We start from the raw sequence: 16,001 nt of genomic DNA, 5'->3' as shown, positions 1-16,001 counted from the left end.
TATTTATTTTTGAGTGATTCCAGTCCTATACTGCTGTAAGAGAGTAATCACATTCTTCTTCTCTTACATGTTGCATGTTAGACACCCTGAAATAGCTCTCAGGACTGTCCCATGAGCCAGGACCAGAACGACAGCATGAATCACCACTGTCTGATACTTGTGATATTCCTGCCTCTGAGTGTGTATCTGTTTGAGTGGCATTATGCATAATTCAGCACAATTCTACAAGTTCCTTTGTTAACACACTCAAAATACGCATTACTCAGCTTGACGACGAGGTTTTCACTTACAGCCATCTGGATGTTTTATTTTAGAAAGAGATTTGGAAGAACAGTGCTTTATTCATAGTTTGTACGAGCAAACATGAGGGCTGCAGGGACGGAGCTCCTCACTGTGACTTGCCTTTCTCCCATTAACCTCCAGCCTCAGCTTTACCTTAGTACTTCCCACATTTTTTGAAAAAAGAAGGTAAAACTTACCATTAACTTTGACACGTTCTTATCATCAGACTTTGAAAGGAAACACCATAAAAGTCACCACAAACCCACCCATGACCATTGACGTTTGCACACCACTAGCACAGGTCAACCTGCACCAGGCTGCAGCTGGATAGCACAATTACACTTAATGCAATTAATGTTCAGATGAGACTTGCCTGTCACTAGCGGGAGGAGAAAGGGAATGGTGCTCAATAACACCCAGGGGCAGCCTCTGAGACCTTGTACCTGCAGCTCAGTGTGCAAGGTGGCTGGAAAGCATCATTTGATTTCGGGAATGCTGCCACTGATGGGTCCACCTCTGATACATCAGTGAAAGCTGGCCCTGATTCAGCAGAGCTCAGAGAGCTGAGAAGGGCCATGCTGGTCTTGTGCAGCTGCCTTGCTGTGGTCAGGAAAGGTGCACAGACAAGGAACAAGCTCAGGGAACCACCGACGTAAGCCTGAGAGGCTGCAGACCTCCCTCAATGTATGAAGTGTGAGGCACTGTCAATTTAAGTGGGGCTCTTCTACACCTCAGACAGACCCCACAGTGCCTAAATGATAGCCTGGAGCATTCTCAGCCCAGTAAATCACACATAGAATGAACATGAGCAGGTGGCTCTGTCACAGATTTGATACCTCATCCTATGGTTTCTTTCCTCCAAAGGAAAGATCACCATATTATCTGTGAGGTAAATGTGTTTTTCTTTGGTGAAGAGGTCCCCATCAGTCTTTGGAAAGGCAGGAATATGCCCAGCAGCCATGGCTGAATGTGTTGAAATCATCACAAAAGGGCACTGAAAGAGTTTTATCATAAAAGTGCTCCTAGTCATTGTCAATATGTGGCCAACTTAGCACCTACAAGGTATTTCCTGGCCCATAAGGTACTGCAGGACTATTTGCAGTGGCCTTTACCCAGAAGAGGCTGTCGTGACTGGGGGGTGTTTCCCATCCCTTAACCACTGAAGGCTTTGGGGACTGGCTTTGCTTTCCTGTGAGAATCGGAGCCAATGTTACTGGTTTAGAAGTGTTTCCATCTGTAATTACTACACAATTGGATGAAGCAAGAGTGCTTTGATCACACGTTCATTATATCTCCCCTGCTTTGAGGATAACTTTGCAGAGTGACAGCATCTGTTTTAATCCCCAGGTGGTGCCAATAAATACAAGAACTGGTAGTTTAATACAAAGCTATCTGTGGTCTCATATTCCTTTCATAGCTAATTATAGAACAAATCTACAAAATATAGCAATGATCCTACAGCTGCAAACTACCCATTAAAGCAACACAAGATGTGTAAAAGATGCCTGTTAGCACCCTCCAAGCCAGTGAATCATCTAATGCCCTCCCATCTGCACAGAGGATTGCAGATTTCATTTATTTCTCCAGTACCTGTCAGAGCAGAAATAGAAGTGAGTTTTAATGGGGTATCAAAAATCTTTGCTGCCAGGACCAGGATGAAGCCTCCTAAATTGTCGGATTTCACAGCAGAAGCTGCATGACACTTCTGCAGGTCTTTCATAATCCTGCCATGTCAGAAAGTTATAGAGCTGCTTGCAGTTTGATCTGTAAAGCAATTGCTAGTTGGAAAAAATAAGCAAGGCCGTCACCCATTATTTTTCACAAAGAACATTACTGGAAAAAAATAACAAGATAGGGAATAGATTTGTATTGCTGAAACGTGGATATTCCCTCAACATAAATTGCAAGTGTCAGCTAGACACACCAGTTTCTTTCCCGCTGTGGGTTTTTAATAAAAGAAACAAGCAAATAAGTAGGGTTGATACCATGAGTCTGCAAAGGCGTCTGTAATCTCAAGCGAGGCAATTTTACCTACGGTGCTTGCTGTGTGGTCCCCAGGGATGTGTTCTTAGCTGGCATTAATTGGCATGGAAAAATCAATGCAGCCGTGTGTATAAGCCACGGTTGCTGCCTAGGTCTTTCTTTTCCATTCCCTTCACTTCCTCAGAGGTGTTGTATGTGGACAAATTGCTTCCTGGGATGATATGTGCTAACTCCACAGTCCCTCCAGTAAACTCATTTTTCTTTAATCCCCTCTGGTGCGGAGGCTCATGAAGGCAGTTGTGATTCCTGGATCTCTGCCCTTGGCAAACCTGTGATTAATACCATTCCTTGGTCTTAAAGACTTGGGATTTTAAGAATGTGGTGGGCGAAAACTTGAATTTGCCAGGCCACAGGAGTCTGAAATATTTTCAGTGCCACATGTTTCCCCCGTGGCATCAGATTATCCTCATTCCTACATTATTTTATCCAGACTTAGCATTTCAAAAAAGAGTGCTTTAGGGGTCCCTTGTAACCTCTTTTTGCAGTACACAGAGAAACACACTCATGATTTTCGCTGCTCTTTCCCTTGATGCTCCATCCCTTTTTGGCTGAGCGATCCTGCTGATACTTCTCTTATGTAAACCTGCAGAGTTTACTTTTCTTTTTTTATTTCTACTCGCTTCTTCTTGTTTCTTGTTGGTATTTGTTTTTCTCTGGTGCTGGAGTGAGCATCCCAGAGTGGGCAGGCTGGAAGTCTTGCAGTCTCAGCTGCAGGGTAAAGAGGCAGAAAGACAATCCCCAGGAACAGACATGCCACAGCAGACAAAAAAATAAGTATTCTAGGAGGCACGTTACATTGATCCCAGCAAACCTGCAGCATAAACCAGAATTGTGACCAACCTGTGCGTGGTTAAGAAGGAGCTAATCTCCCCCTGTATTACCTCTAAGGGGCTTCTTCTCCAGACCAGTGTCTGAGGGATTTGCTGGACAAAGACCACAGTGCAATAAGCAATCTGAATAGGACAGCAATAAAATCATCACACAGATTACAGCTGTGGGAAGGTGAGCAGTAACGGTGGTGTAGCCAGGCTGATGCAACACTATAAGCAAGAGTTTCTGAGTGTCTGGAGGAAGGACTTCCAACTCAAAACCTCACGTTTTCCCAGCTTTATCATATCGGCTTCTGAAAACCACCGCCTTTCCCCACAGATCTGTGGCCAGTTGTGGACAACCTTGTGAGCAGCTTGCCTAAGAAAGCTGCTCCTGACTTTCTTACTGCGAGGTCTCCCTGTAGGCCAAGGACCAGGCCACAGATGGCCCAGGCTGTGTGTTCCCTGAGAGCAGGGGGACAGGCTCAAGGAACGAAGGATTTATGAGTTATCAGCAGGCTTGTTTGGAAACAAACCCTCATCCACCTCTGGAACAGCACCCAGCTGTGGGAAGTGGAGCTGAACGGCTGCGCTGATCCTGCCCGGGGAGGATTTTGCCTCCATGGGAGATTTATTGCTGTCCCCACGCAGACACGGGGCAGGTGACAGCACTGCTCAGGCACTTCCCACTCTGCCCTCCAGACCCATGGAGCCGGGAGGAACACGTCCAGCCTCGTCCCTCTGACACCACCAAGGGAAGGACAAAGTGAATCTGACTTAATGGCACTTCCCCAAAAGAAAGTGCTTGTATCATTGAGGATTTAAATTATTCTGTCATATATTGCTTCTGGCATGAACTGTTGGCATGGAGACTGATGCAAAATGTAGTACAACATAAATAAAATATTAATGGCACAGGAGAAACTGGAAGTGATTTAAAGAGATACTGAGCTGCCAACTGAGCTACGGTTTGGAGTTTGTCATACGAACAACAGGGAAAATTATGATTAGAGCTATAAAGGGCAACAGGGAACACTCTAACTCTGCCAAAGCCTCCTGGCCTTCAGAAAGACTCAGAAAAGTCTGGCCTGGCACAGCAATGAAGTGAGGAACTTCCTAAAACTGCTTTTCCCTTTTTTTTTTTTTTTTTTTTTTTTTTTTTTTTTTTTTTTTCATGCAGAAATGAAAGGAGGGGTCCAGCAGGGACAGGCTGTGGGATATTGCTGAGAAGAGCACAGGCAACTTCACAGCACACATCGAGATGAGCAAAATGCTGTCACTCCTCCTGCCTCATGGTCTTGAGATACCTTGGCAGGAAAATCAATACCCAGAGAGGAGAGAAAGCAGCACGGACTTGGGCGAGGGCTGGGCTGAGGTGCCAAGAGCTGGCAGCTGAGAAGCACGGCCGGTTTTTATTAGCACAGACGTAAGCCTAGAGGTTCAGCATCAGTTCTTGTATGTTGAAACATGAACTTTTCACGGGCTCAGGTGACTGCAAAGCTGCTAACAAGGCGTACTAACAGTAGGATAGTTGACAGAGAGGCAGAAGTTACCAGAAAATTTCCTAAGCCAGCACAAGCAATGCATGTCTCACAGCCAGACCAGCCCCACTGCAATAGCAGGCCTCAGTGGGACTGCATCGTTGGATGGGGAGGCAGAATTTCATCTAAAAGCAGCATATTTTTTAATTTAGTAATGCCTAAAAGAATGGGACTTGAGTCCTCACTACTTACACCCCTTTTCTCTTTGTGAGTCTTTGTGATCCACACCCCTTGCTCCAGAAACTTTCTGGCTCCTTGCTGTGTGTAAACAACATTAAAAATAAATACATTTTCTGAAGCTTGATAATTTTCCATTTACATAAATTATGAGAATTATTCCCAAGGAGTGTGAATTGGAAGAGAAATACTGAGTGGTTAGGGAATAACAGAAGCCTATCTGGTCTAAATATCCATGAGATAGCCGGAGATGAAAGATTCCCAAATACAGTGCAAAATATTAGTCACAATTTAAAAGCTTTATCTCCAAGCAAAAAATTTGTCCCAAATAAGAATTCTAAATGCAGAATTTCTTATAGAGAGCTTATAGCATTTCCTACTGAATGCTCTGTGCATCGCAGAGCAACACCATAAAGTGCTGCTGGGTGAAGATATTAACATGGGGGACAATGGAAACTGCAGCATAATCGCTGGTGATTTGCATACGTTCATTAACTTGCTATTCAAAATGAACCAGACACAACTGAGAGATCCACATTCTCCGGAGCCACAGGGCTCTGTTTGCAGATGCAAATAAATCAAGTCTGTGTTTGTGCACAGAGATGTTTACTTGTGCAAAAACTTGTCATAGTGCCCTTTGCACAAATTTGTATGACTGCATTTAAAATATTTTAAGCATAACCTCTAAAAGGGATTATGAAAACTTCTTTTACAGGCAAATAAATTGCTGGGAATAATATTTCAAGATAATATACAAGGAACAAAATAAGTTCACAAATTTTATTTTTTTTATTCAGTGAATGAGGGTGAATGTTTGGACTAGTCCACAGCTGTATTAGTTTATTGCGCAGTATCTAGAAAGTTGCATGAGGTGCTTATTGACTCATGGGATGTGGGGAAACACGGGAGAATGGTGTGGAAGTGCTCATTAAAGTGTTTAGCACATGCACCCATTGTGCTTGTTTTCCTTCTATTGTCTCTCGGGCAAGCCAGGAGGCTGGGCTGTTCTCAGGGAGAGGATGTCCGAAGTCAACATCAAAACCATTTTCCTGGGAAGTGGATGCTGAGTTTATAAACAGAAGCGCTCTCAGCCAGGGCCAAGCATCCCCTTTGCCTGGTTAACGTCACCTCCTGCCGTACCTGCTGGGGCTGGGCTTCTGTAAAGGGCTTTGTTCTGCACAAGTGATGCTTTACCCATTACTCTGTACCTTCTCCATATAACTCCTCTCTGAGGATGATGTATTCTGGACGGATACAGTCTTTATGCAGAAAGGACTACTCTGCAATTATCGCTTCACCACAGAAGAAAATAGACAAAGACAACCAAGATGTTTTATTCAGAGCATCCATCACTGCAACAGCAATCAAAAAATCATGAAAAAAAACCTGCCCAGTGAAAACAAATACCCACTTGTATATTTTTTTTTCTAATGGTGCCATGGCCCCTAACCTAACTGTGCTTCTAAAAAAATGTCCTTGTTGCACAGTGCCCAGCCTTTTTCCCCCTTTCTATCATGTCCCCATAGTCTGCCATCTCCCTGTGCCCCTTCCCTGTTCACACCCTATAGAGCAGTTCCGTGCATGGTAAGCTCCTAACCACCCACCTACGGCTGGGATCTCGAGACACTCAGATCACTCTTGTTGGTGTTATTATCATGCTATCATGTTGCATTATATTTCCATTACTATAGCTTCAGATGTTCCTTTATCTCCATTAAGTGCTAGCAAAATCATTTGTGAAGGCATTTGCAATTAGTCAAGTAATTATAAACACATTTATGGCAATTCATCAGCATTAGGTAGCTCAGGAAAAGCAAATTTCCAGGCAGGTGGGTCTCAACAGCTCTAGCATTTTCTCACTGTATAAGGTGAAGGTGATTAGAGATGGATACAGTGGCAGTGGGAGGAATGATCCCAGCTGTATTCCCAGCCTGGTCCCTTTTCCTCCAACCTCACTGGAAACTGAGGAGAGCCAACACAGAGGGCAGCCCCTGCACTGCTGTCCTTGGGAGCTCGTAAAGCCCTGCGATGTATTTTCCTAGCCCAGCAGCTTTTCCTCATTTTATCAACTGTTTAGTAACATCAAGCGAAAGGAAGGCCTTTCACCAACCTTATCAGAAACTGTTCCCTAATCCGTCTGCTGAGCAAATCTCAGACTCACCAGCACCAGAAAACCCTCAGGAGTCAGTGGCTGTCTCCTTCCCAAACCACATCGAGTGCTGCTCACTGCAGAACTGCAGCTGTAAACCAATTTTAAATGATGGCTAAGTCACCTTAAAAGCACCCGCATGCTTCATCAGGCTTTTCCACAGGAGACTTGCTTGGGGGAATTTAAGAAGTTATTTGCATCCCTTCCTGCCACCCCAGCTGCTGCTGTCACCTCTGCCAGCAGAGGTTGTCCCCACCGCCAGCCTGGAGATGCAGACACCACCTGCACGTCCCAGCCGCCCCCAGGCCAGCCCAGCCCACGGGCTACCTGCCACTAATTGTACCAGTGAAGGCTGTTAAAACAAGCCCTCTGATTTTGTGCAGGAATGGTAGCTCTTATGTAGTTTTTGATGCCGTTGGCTATGACAGCGGTTGCCATCAGCCAAAAAGCTGTAACGAGCATCAAGTGGAGACAGCTTCTGCACTGCTTCAGCACGATCGCAGGAGAGCTCCTGGCTAGACCCTTGAGATGTTTCTCACTGAGCAGCCAAAAGCAGAAGGGCTCGGATGCATTCCTTGCCTCTCATTTGTTTTTGGCTGACCCAATAACACACAAAGGGAACTGATTTGTCTCTTGAATGCCAGATTTTGCAATGATGGCAATACGCAAATGTGTTTCATTTCTCTCCCACTCAGGAAAACAAAATGAAATACAAAAACACAAGAACAAAAGAAAATTATGCATGCTTGCTGAATCTGGTAGCGAGCAAGCAATATCAGCTGTGAAGTGTCCAAGAGTGCCCAATACAAATTCTCTGAGAGTGATCAACAGCTTCAGAGGTTCATAAATGTTAATCTGCTTAGCTGAGCTGCTACAAGCTTGGCTCAGCTTTTAAGCCTTGCTTTAAGCTACCAAACAACTATACCTGGTGAGCTGTAGTCATCCCAGCACACCTTTTTGAGTCAGAAGAATTTAGTTTTTCTATTGCAGAAGATGATAGTTCTGCTTTGTAGGTGTAATGTTTGTATGCAAGGAGAAGTCAGAGCCTCAGATGAACCTCAACTTCATTTCACTTCTCGCACCATCTGAGCTACATGGGCTTGTTTTCTTTAATGAGAGCACACTGGCACTTTGTAGATACAACTTTTTTTTTTTTTTTTTTTTTTTTTAACAGTAGAACGAATTGTTCACACCTTTAATTAAACACGCTTGTATAGTCTGTGGCTCACTTCAGATGTTCGTCTTGCTGGTGATTGCTACCCTAGTCTTTTCACACACCATTTCCCTGGGTGATTGCAGCCTATTTTCCAAAGAAAATTTAAACGTCTCCTTGACACATGCAACAAAATTCCTTTAGGCAAATAGAAAAAACTTCCAACACCACTTTGTTACTACTCGCAGGTGAAAGCCAATCTTTTTTTCCTTGCTGGTCTGTGTGCATTGTGGGTGAAAGCTCTGAACTTCTCAGCACTGCAGGTGCACTCCCCATGTCCAGTCTCCCTTCACAGGGTCAGTGTTTCCTTGCTAAAAGTGCAGGGCAGCAGCCCTGCAGTGCCCCCCAGGACCAGAGAGCATCCCCAGGGGAGCAGGGCAGCGTCCTGCCTTCCCCAGGTGTGGGTCAGTCCCACCCGAGCTCCCTCAGTCCCCGAGCGCAACATTTTTGGCAGCGGAGGCGCAGACGACGGCTCCTCACGCACTGCTTTAGTCATCAAGCAGGGATTGTTTCCGTCTCCGTGTACCCACCAGGAATAGCTACAGGAACATGCTGGCAGCATCCTGTTGTTCCTGAGTGAGAACGGCCCCACAGGAGCTTTCCCGTGTTACCTCACACCTTTTTTATCCGGAGCATCTGTCTGTCCTTGCTGGCCTGAACAGACAGCCCTGGTTACGTTGGACTGGCAGTGGGCACAGGGCTCAACCACATGGTAATTTTGGCTCCCCACAGACAGCCCTGTGTTTTGGGGCACCCTGTTCTCCAGGTGCATGTGGGTGCAGAGGGTGACCGCTCCCAGACATGCAAAAGCCCACAGACAAATTCAATTCAATGATGAGGAGCATAAATGCACCACCACACATGCAGGAGCTGCTGTTGCTAATAGAAACATGCTCCGTGTCTACAGAGGCAGTCTCCTCGGTAACTGATGCCACCACACGGCCTCATCCTGTGCAGTGCTGGCTGCTTAATGGGAGCAGAGAACCACATAGTGCTGGGCATCTCACCCTGCATGGCCCCATTAAAAACAGGCAGTGTTCAGAGTTGTTTCAAAAGTGGATTTTGATTTCCCTGTGGTGCTAAACAGCTACAGGAGGGAGGAAAATATTCCCCCCATGAACATGACATTCAGCCAAATGCTCTAATATAAGAATAGTCAGGAGTCTGCAGCACTCAAGCAATGTCACGCGTTTAATCTGGTGTTTGAATATACCACGGTCACTCTTTGCTACTCTTGGTCTTTAGCTTCCACATCAGAGAGAAGAAACTCCCAAGAAATTAAATAATGTTAAGGGATTTACCTAAGCATTTATCAAACAGTACATGGGCCTCACAGTTTGGGCTCTCCCTGTGTCCATACTCACCTGGGACTCCTATGGGATCCTCGAGGGCTTTTCTACAGCAGTGGAAAATTATGGAAACATCCTGCTCAAGGTGGATGCATTCACAACATGGGATTCCCAAGGTTTCAGGAACCAAAATGAGAAAGAAAATGCAAGTGTACAACAAAGTTCATGTCATATTGCGTCTGAGAATAGGGACAAAGGAAAAGAACTGAGTGATGTCCAGGGGTAAAGCCTGGTAAAGGGAGTGGAAATGAACTGCGACCCTGTAACAACTCTTCATGATACTCTTGGCAGTTGAGTTCAGTGCAGAGAAACACCTTCACCTTCAGCCCTGCCATACAGGAGCAGAGGTTCATCTCTGGCTGCCCACAAGTACGATACCTGCTATTTGTCCAGCCATAATGGCCTAAGGGACACACATCTAATCGAGCTCTTACCAACTTTCAACTCTTATTTCACTTTGAAGCCCGCTCTTCCTATTCACATGCACTGGGATATTGAAAAGCTCTCCTAGTTTTCCACTCACATCTGATCATCTGAAAAAAGATTTTATCTCTGCCTACAGACCTTGTGTTGCCTGCACATGGTGTAGTGCTGATAACCCTTGGAAGGGAATTGGACATTATCACACCCAAACCGATGATATCAGCACTTTAACTGGTCTGAAGGGAAGATTTCCCTCTGATTTCTATAGGTGGAGCATTAAGCACTAAGAAAATCTGTGATTTTACTGAGTTGCTTTCGTTTTCTCTCTAAAAAGAAGGTGTGACAAGCTGGTACATTTTCCTCCCTCCACCCTCAAATCTGCCTGACACCTCCTAGAAAAGAGCAGCCAATCTTTATACTGATGGGAACTAAACTGAGAGAAAAAAGCTTTGGATAAATGGGGGCTTGCACCTCCTAAGGTGATGGGAGAAGGCAAAAAGCCAATATCTGCTGAAATCCTGATATCTGCTGCTGAACAAACACAGCAGGACAAGAGCAGCACACGTTGCCCTGGGCCCTGCGTGTGGTCACTACGTGCATGATGTTGGCCAGTTTGCTGGCCAAGCAGAAATCTCCAAGCCTGGCCCTCAGCTGGCCACCTCCTGTGTCAACTGGCAAGGCAGCAGGAAGGACATCTTACCATGGGGTCCCTTCTCATGGGCCCTTGGGGCTGAATGCTGCTGTGGGACACAGGCCGACAGTGGGGGGTCATGGGATGCTCCAGGGGTCATCTCCCCATCTCGCCCCAAAAAGCAACAGCCCCACTAATGCCACTATCACCAGGTGCTTCTGCAGCCTGTCCTGGGAAACCCCCATGTCTCCAGGTTCCTGAGAAACGCCCATGTCTCCAGGTTCGTATCTCCGTAGGTAGCCCTAGCAGTCACTCAGCTGTCTTTTGCCACCCTCCCTCCCAATCAGTCATGCTTTGTCTGTCTTTGGTTTTGTTCTGCTCCTCTTTCTGTTCTCTCCCCACTGTCTGTTCTCTCTCTAATTCCTGACATTGATTTGTTTCTCTTCCAGCATTGAGACTAATCTGAGCTTTTCAACACTTTCTGTTCCTCCTCAGCCTTTATTCTGCTCTCTCCCCCTCCCCGTTCCTCCTCATGTCAGCCTCAAGCACAGACCAGGCCATGGAAGGCAATCTGCTCAGAAATCCGTTCCAAATGGTGTTTTCCTTCTTGGAAAGAATCCTCCCCTCAAAATAATGAAAGTTTCTTTTAATTAGAGAGGCCACTGGCCCATCATTAAAATTACCTTCTGCTGACAGGATGCACTTAGCCGACTGCTGATTTGCTCAGTCAACAAGGCTGCTGGATTCGTTCATTAATTCCAGCAGAGAAAAAAAAAAAAAGGAAAAAAAAAAAAAAAGGCACAACAGACTTGGTTCTGCACTTAAACAGCACCTGTAATTACAACAGCACATCTGTAGGTAAGGCTAAGGCAGCGTGCTTCTGCAACCTGTGATTTTCCAGCTTCTAACCTGGCTTTTCAGGACCAGCTGAACCAAAACTTCTGCTCTTTGCTCCTCAGCAGGTCTCTCTCATCTGCAGCAGCACTCCAGAGAGGCAGGAATGCATGTCTAAGCCCCAAAGACTTTGCAGGACAATCAACTTGTTTCATTTTTGCATCTTCTCTTAATGCCAGTAATTCCTTGGTTTCCCTATGATGGTTTTCAGACTGTCCAGGAGGGAGGTTTTTTGGCTAAATTTGGGTGTCAGCTCTTACACTGATAGCCCAGCTAACTCCCATAAATATCAACACATTGCATTTTCTCCTTGGCTGGACAAATACACTGCTATAGTAATCCAACGGCTGGGGGGCACCTGGGGTGTCTCACCTTTGGCTCCTTCTGGCAGGGCTGGGCTTCCCGGAGAGGCACGGAGGAATGGTTAATGCAGGTTCCTGATGTTCCTCAGGAGATATCCATCAATGCCTCTATCTGTGAGGGGATGGAAGGAAACAATATTCATTGATCCTGTCTGATTCAAGAGGAGACATTGCCAAAACCCCATGGGTTTTCGAGCTGGGCACAGCCCTGACCTTGGAGGTGCTGGGATGAGCTCTGGTAGCGGGGCCAACCTGCCCCAGGCACTGGGTCCTGTCTTGCTTTGGGATGCACCCAGCCAATGAACCAGGCTGCTTTGGGATCCATCAGTAAGGCTCTGCTGCATCACCCCAAGCAGCTGTCCTGGCCAAAACACTCCCAAGCAACCCCCCTGGGAGCAGCTCTCCCAGACGTTTGCAGCACATCGGCGCGTCAAGCAGGAGACACCTCCTTCCTTAGGGCTGCGGCAAGCTCTCAGCATGCCGCAGCAAACCTGCTCAAAAGAGGTTTACTAACCAGTCTAATGAATTGGTGAAGGCAGACTTAAACAGATACCTCTTTTTTTTTTTTTTTCTCAAGTTTCTTTTAAATGACAAACGCACTATCTCCTGAATTAATATTTCTCCTTGTGTAAGAGATGAAGGCTGGATCTGAGACATCAGCCAGCCTTTTGTTGGCTGGGATCCCCAGGGGCTGAGACAGGCTCATTTCTAAATTCCCACTGCCACGCAATAGCAGTATTATTTTGCTGGTTGTTCATAACTTACATCTGAGTAGCGTGGCTACGGAAGGAGAACATGGGCCTGTAGTGCAGTAAGTATTGTAAAACGTACGCAGATTTGTCACTGCAGGCTTTTCTCACAATCAATATGATGGCACCAAGTGCCAATTATCTGTTACAAATTAATCCTTTGAAAGCAAATGCCGTGATGGCATGTTGATGTGAATGCTACACGCTGTCCCACGGGGATAGTGCCACGTGTCACCTTGCAGGGGTATGGCTGTGACGGGTGTCCTTGGCTGTGGCAGGCCTGTGAGAGACCTGTCACAGCTGGAGCAGGCACCACACGATGAATTATCTTTCTTCTGGTAAACACACGGGCACACACACACAAAAAAACAGAAACACAGATATATTATATAAAATAAATGACAGCATTGGACCCGAGGATATGTTGCTGACTCCTTGGTATAATGAAAGCAGAAAGCAATTTATTTATTCCTGCAGGAGAAGGGTATTTAACAAAATTACAATTTAAACATTATTTATAGGGTAACCTTGTCTCCAAAACCTTTTACAGTGGAAATAAATTAGGGATCATCCATCATGAACCAAAGCTGCCATTCCAGTCTCCTCCAGCATGGTTTCATAGCAGGCTGCGCAGTTCCCCAGGAGCCGAGCACCTGGAGCTGATCCGATGTCCGCTGCCCGCAGCCGTGCTGGGTTAATGCACCAGCCCAAGTCAGCACCTTGGTAGGAAGTCTGGAGATGCCTGCTTCAGGTAATCAAAGTCCGATCCCCAGGGCTCATCTCCACCAAGGAGTCAGAGCTCACTGCCAGGATGTGAATTCTCAGCACCACAAGCATTGGCATTAAAGTCCTATGGTCCCCAGTAAGATTAATTTCTTCCAGTTCAGCCCAACCCAGCTGGCCTGAGCTCAGCGACACCCAGGCGGTTTCGGAGAGGAACAAAGGTGCTGCTGTGGCAATGAACACACAAAGCAGCAACTCAGCAGTGTTGGCTCTGCCTGCTCCTTCAGACATGCCAGATGGGTCTTTGGACATATTTCCATTTAAAGGCGGGCGAGTCATCCTCCCTCACTTCCTACCCACTATCTTATTTTAAGTAATGAATCACATGTTTTATTTTTTCTTCTTTTTCCTTTGTGAAGCTGAAAACACAGATCCAGCTTTTCTAGTCCTTTGACATTCCAGACTTCTGCAACGCCAGCAGCAAATAACCTCTGCCACTACTAAACATTATTCTACCATTGCTAAGTGTCATTTGTCATAGAGAACATCACTCTTCTGATTTCTTAAAATATTCCCCATGGTGATAGACTTCTGTTTTTCCCCAGTTAGCAAACTCATTTCCGATGTTCAGAAATAAGGGGAATGCTCCACTCTGAAATTTCAGGATGAACTGAATGTCACAGCCATGATTTCCCAAGCAATGGCTGAAGTAAGAAGACCACGTACTATATTGGGGTGTTTTGTCTCACAGAAAGATTATTTTATATACTGAATAGAATGTGAGACTTTGGACACTTTTTGTGTGAGAAAATGTCAGGAAAAAGCAAAGTAGTAAGCAAACCCGCCCCAGAGACAATTGATTGCATGTCACCAGTGCCTTACACGTGATGTCCTTCAGCTGACAACTGTGTCATTAACAGCTGGGCATGCTACATCTGCTCCAAGGTGCCCACACATGCCAGATTGACAGTTCGTCGGTTGTGTTCTTTATTGCTATTGGGCCTGTGAGAGATAATAACAGGGAATCAATTAGCAGACAGATCATTTAAATCATATGCAGCTGCTGTGGACAAACACCCCCAAGTGTTTCTCAGCCTGTGGCACCAGCGTTTTGTCACCCCAAGGCAGGCAGCAGGTGTTTTAAGAGGAGTCAGAGGCAATGAAAAACAAGGACAATTTGGGCAAGAGGTTGCTCCATCACACAGAGCCATTGCATTTGGCCCATCCCACAGAAAAGGGATTTGTTGAACCTGCACCCAGCTTCCAGGAGACATGTCAACCCCAAATGTGATGTTTTTAATTCTTCCCTGTAGTTAAAAACCCTTCTGGTTTGGGGGGAAGAGGAGTTTCTGGCTCAACACTGTCAATCAAGTGCCTTTTACAGGCAGTGAATAATTTCCAACATAAAAATAACAAAAATAACAAACACACACACAAAAAAAAGACTCATGAAGAAAAAACAGAAGGTAGGAAACCTAGCAAAATAATTACCCACTGAGCCAGCCTGGAAGCTGCTTGCTTCACAAGCTTGCTCAGACTTCATGCAAGTACCCAAGACTTTTATCTTGTAACAGGTAAAATAATCAATGCCTACCCACTTTTAAAATTTAGTGACAATAATGAATTGGTGAATATTTATAGGAAAAGCCATGGCACATTAGGTATTCCAAAGAACTCAGGTAAGCGCCACATTCTTTAATACAGTTTTAGAGGGAAGGCTTTAAGAAGCTTTATCAGCATAAAACATATTTTGAAATTCATGGAAATTAATAATTGGCAGAGAAAAGTCAAATCCATCTAAGTGCAATGACTTAACCCTGCTGGACAGTATTTTTTACTAACTACAATGGTTTATCTGTAAGTTGAGAAAGGAAAATTCTCTTCTGTTGTTGAATGTAATGGAACAAAGCAGGAACCCTCTCCAGCTGGCGGGGACTTTATGGAAATAAAATAAGGAGGAAAGTTCTATAAAATAAGGCCCATTCTCCAAAATAAAACCAATTAACCTGGAGTAAATTGAGGAAACTGAGTCAGAGAGATTTCCTTATGACTGAGCTAGACACTGGGTTTCAGTCTGGTCTGAGCCTCCAGCTCCTGAGTGAGTATTTTCTTTGGCCCCAGGCCCTATGGATCTGGCATGAATTTCCCCTCTGAATCCTTTTCTCTGAGCTATTTGTGCCATTTTCACACCCGTTCGGTGTTTGACGCCAACCTATAGCTCTGTATACTGATGGCAGAGCCCAGGGTTTGGATTCTCCTCCTGGAGGCTCTGGGTGGCCGCAGGGACAGGGCGCAGGGTAGCACAGCCCTGTGCTGCTACATGTTGTTGAATTTGTTCAATTAAATGTATGAATTAAACACTGGGAGAAGTGTGGCAAAGCTCTGTGTAGTTTAATTTATACCCTGACATTTGTTGAGCTTAAACCTGCCATTCTTGCAAAGAGTGGTCAGACCCCTTGTACAGCAACAGATGGATTTAGTAGAAACTTCCTCACGCTTGGGTCTCAGGAGAATTTTGTGCTTTACAGAATTGCTTGGGATGCATCTTTCAGCAGCTACAAGCCAGCTTCTGGTAGCAATCATTCCTTCACAGAGAATTCACTTTCTTGTTATCAACTGCATCCCTGTTAGCAAATAGAAATGAGGCTCCCTGCCA

Source organism: Anas platyrhynchos, chromosome 14 (assembly GCF_047663525.1).
Source record: "Anas platyrhynchos isolate ZD024472 breed Pekin duck chromosome 14, IASCAAS_PekinDuck_T2T, whole genome shotgun sequence".
NCBI lineage: Eukaryota > Metazoa > Chordata > Aves > Anseriformes > Anatidae > Anas > Anas platyrhynchos.
The sequence above is the reverse complement of the archived record's forward strand: the minus strand, read 5'-3'. Positions refer to the sequence as shown.